Source organism: Triticum aestivum, chromosome 3D, assembly GCF_018294505.1.
Source record: "Triticum aestivum cultivar Chinese Spring chromosome 3D, IWGSC CS RefSeq v2.1, whole genome shotgun sequence".
Taxonomy (NCBI): domain Eukaryota; kingdom Viridiplantae; phylum Streptophyta; class Magnoliopsida; order Poales; family Poaceae; genus Triticum; species Triticum aestivum.
Window position 1 is genome coordinate 29,449,968 of NC_057802.1, and position 3,883 is coordinate 29,453,850.

A 3,883-nucleotide genomic window follows, 5' to 3' on the forward strand; every position below is an offset into this window, starting at 1 on the left:
CTTACTTGTAATCCTGGCCGGTTGATGGCTTTGTTAATTCAAAGCCGGGTTAGGTTCGAGCCTTTTCTCGGGCTCGGCCGACACCTTTTCTCTAAAAAAAATTACTCTGGTACAAAAAGAAATCACATTTATTGAAATTTTCTTGATGGAGAACAGAAATGTGAACAAGGGTAGTATATAGTTCAGATATGAAAGGAGCAATTAGACTTGTACAAGTAATGATTCATGAGGCATGTGAACAGTCTGAGAATGGTATAAAGCCTTTGAATAGAAAGCCAAGCAAATCATGATGGAAGGATCATTCTTTCCAAAAGGATCATTTTATGACTGCAACCTTAACACTGATTAATAAAATTGATTCGCCGTGCTCCATTGGATCAAACTGTGCAATGAGTGCATAATTTGCACAGAACTGGTATTGCTTCATTACGTAGAATCAAATCGATAAGATTAACTGGAAGGGAATAGTCACTTGGAATCAGCTATAGCGAACCTGATTCACCAATTCTACTTTAAGGAAAATCGTAAAGTATGGCCTACCACCAACTAGCATAAAATTCGACAACACAATGGGCTAAAGAGCACATAAGCAATAAGCTTACCACCATAGTCCTTGTTCTCACATCAACATAGGAATCAGGAAGCATAAAAAGAACACCCGGCAGGACTGCATATTGAAAACACAAACTATGGTTATGAAACCACCAAACAATAACCAATAGCAAAATATCTCTTTAGATTAGCTACTGACATTAAACAAATGTAGATATTCAGATATGGATAGAGCTACCATAACACTAAAGCTGTACCCAATAGCAAATCCTCTTTCTCTTCAGATTAGGTACTGAACACTCGATAAACGAGTATATATCACACATAAAGCTGTTACAGCACATATCACATAATAAACCATCTGGAATCAAGATATCAACAAATCATATCCCTGATGCACACCAAGGAAGGCAAAAGTATAGTAGCATAGCACTCCCTCTATAAACTAATACAAGACGTTTTAAGTCACTAATAGTGACCTAAAAACGTCTTATATTTGTTTATAGAGGGAGTACCATACAAGGCAAGTGAGATATACAAATAACAATGTACATGAACCGATATATCCATCACCAAAGGAGCACAGATTGCAATAGTGCAGCACAATTCAATCTCTACTAATATAGGACAGACATGAGCATGTTACAACTTGCCCCTTTCTCAGTATTACATAATCCTTGGACCTTGGCATTCACACATTGTTGGACCTTGACTTCTACCAGGTCAGGTACGCTTGGATGATGATCGCAGACGGGGTCGAGTTCCTCGAGGGCCCTGGCGGCATGGGGGTCTACGTCTCATGGGACATCGAGCCGCTCCGCAGAGCCAGAGTGAGCGACATTTCCCTTTCCTACTGGTGTTCATGTTTCAGATTGGAATAGTAATAGTTAGTAACTAATAAGAAGTATCGGAAATTGTCGACATGAAGATCATAGTGTGCTCATGTGTTTACTGATCACTGACCGGTGAATTGAATTAGTTATGCTACAGATATTCTTGTGTCGAATGTACTTAATATTTGAACCAGGTCACTGCAGTGCCTGCAAATCTGGAATTCTGAAAAAAATAGTACTCAGATATCTAAGTGGCATGGGAGCTGAACATTCTAACGGCCAGTGTCACTTCTCCAAAATGCCAACTCTAGTCGTATGGTTCTAATTTTCACAGTATCTATAGAACCATAGGCATAGGTTTAAGTTTATCCTCGTTTGCTTGTACCAACCTAATCATTTATTCAGTGATTCGACCCAATGAGGCAGTATTAATCTAATTTCTAAAAATGCGTCATTGAGACATGATCAGATTTGACGATAACAAGTAAAAGGAAAATAAAACTATAGAGATATATATTTAGTTATTTACCTGAAGAACAAACCACCTTGGTGGAGTGTTCGTAGCACCTAAAAGCGGCCGGTCGGGAAGGAGGCGAGGAGTCCACCACCGTCGAGCTAGTGCTGGGTCGCAAGAGGGGGAGGGAGCACGTCCATGAGCTGATCCAGGAGCCTGAGAGGGGGGAGGAGGTGAGGAATCAGATCTAATCTGCCTCAAACTGCGCCGCCGGCGACCAAACGGTTAGGAGCCATCGGACAGGAGATGGATCAGCACATTTGCTGGGCGTGCTAGCCTACCTAGCTTGGCTCAGGATCTGGGCCGCTGCCGCCGACGAGGACGATTTTTCGTCCTGCGAGACACCGCTGCGTACGGGATTTGGGATTGAATCGGGAGGGCATCGAAACCAAATCGGACCCTTTTGCAAATTTTGTGCAGAGATCACTCCGTCCGGACCTGTGCCATCGATTTCTCATCTGATGGTCCAGCATCATTTTTTTCTATTTTTGCAACACATGCTCAGATTCTATCCTAGTCGTTCTGATCCCCTTCCTACATCTATAAATAAATCTATCTAACCTTGGAAATTAATCAACTATTGTCAGGTACAAACTGTCATCACACTCAATTCAACTCTACTAAACAATGAGCTCCGAGTCATGTTCTTCGTTGTACTTGATCGTTCCAACGTCATGTGGTCTATATATACGATTGACCCTAACTGTGTCTACTAATCCCAACAGCCCGGTATACACTGCAGCTTAACACAGTCAGAGAAATGGCGGCTTTCCTCCGGAACCTCTTCCTAGCGACGGCACAGCAGTACTACGCCGGCGTCGACGATGGTCAGCACAACATGGAGCGCCGCCTCCGCCTCTACGCCGCCGCGTACATGCTGCTGGCCGTCTCCTTCCTCCTCCGGGCCACGCCCCCTCCGAGCAGCAACGCTGGCGCCGACGCCGTCACCGGGTTCTTGCTCTGGGTTGCCGCCGTGGCTCTTCTGCTCCTGTCCTTCGTGCACCAGCGCTTTCAGGCGGCAGCCGTGGCCGCTGCTGACCTCGCGCAGGCGGCGCTCGAGCCACTGTTCGAGCTTCTAAACTGAGCGTGTACGTGCGCTGTGCATGCCATGCATGCATGCATGTGTGGGACTGTGTCTCTTCTTTAACTTTCTTTTTCGCTTTCTGGTCTGGCTTCGCTTTGTCGATCGTACGTACCTGTGTCACTGTGTGGCTGTGTTTAAGCTAGGTAGCAAGATAAGAGCCGAAAATTGAGCCTCTTATGAACATTCAAATCCTTCATATATGTATGTGACACGTAGTTCTTCTGGGCAGATCTCCTTTGGCACATGTTTTTCCCCCTCTTCTGTACTGTGGGCAAATCTGGCCATTGGCAAATGCATTATGCGCAGATCTCATTAAGCACTAGTTCCTTTTTTGCCACGAACTTGATCTTGCCCGCGGAACATGTTTTTTGGACGACGAAGCACACCAACCCTTATGGACCGCAAATACATGGGAATCCTGCATATATGAGCACAGAATGGTACTTTTGGGCAGATCTTCCTTGGCACATGTTTTCCCCCTCTATTGCGCTCTGGGCAGATCTCCTTTGGCAAAACATATCTATCGTTCTTTGGGGCAAATCTCCTTTGGCAGTCACATGAGGGAATATATACTACTATATTAAACCGGCTAAGCCAGGCTCGCTCCTGTGCGTTTGCCATTCTAGACGACGGCTCTCCGTGTGCTCACATGGGTTTCTCTATATTTTTTATTTTTTTTATTTTTTAACTGCTCCTACTGATTTTCCCGCAAAAGAAAAAAACTGCTCCTACTGATTTACCGCACAAAGCCCAGCGAAATGATAAAAAGGGTTTCCCCCTTTATATTTTAACGCATCCATCACTTCATTACATCCGACCAGACCGATACAAACAGACACCACCACCGCACACAACACACACATTCCAGATAAGATACAAAGGTTTATTTACTGCTCTTAT

The 3,883-nt window shown here is 44.3% G+C and overlaps 1 long non-coding RNA gene across 1 annotated transcript; it reads right to left on the reverse strand.

Moving 5' to 3' along the window:
- Positions 1-1,085: 1,085 nt before the first annotated feature.
- LOC123073919 (uncharacterized) lies at positions 1,086-2,374 on the reverse strand. The gene is made up of 3 exons (XR_006435792.1): positions 2,181-2,374; positions 1,915-2,055; positions 1,086-1,405 (listed from the first exon to the last, which is right to left on the reverse strand). It is a non-coding gene; the product is annotated as an uncharacterized lncRNA (long non-coding RNA).
- Between the last annotated feature and the right edge of the window lie 1,509 nt (positions 2,375-3,883).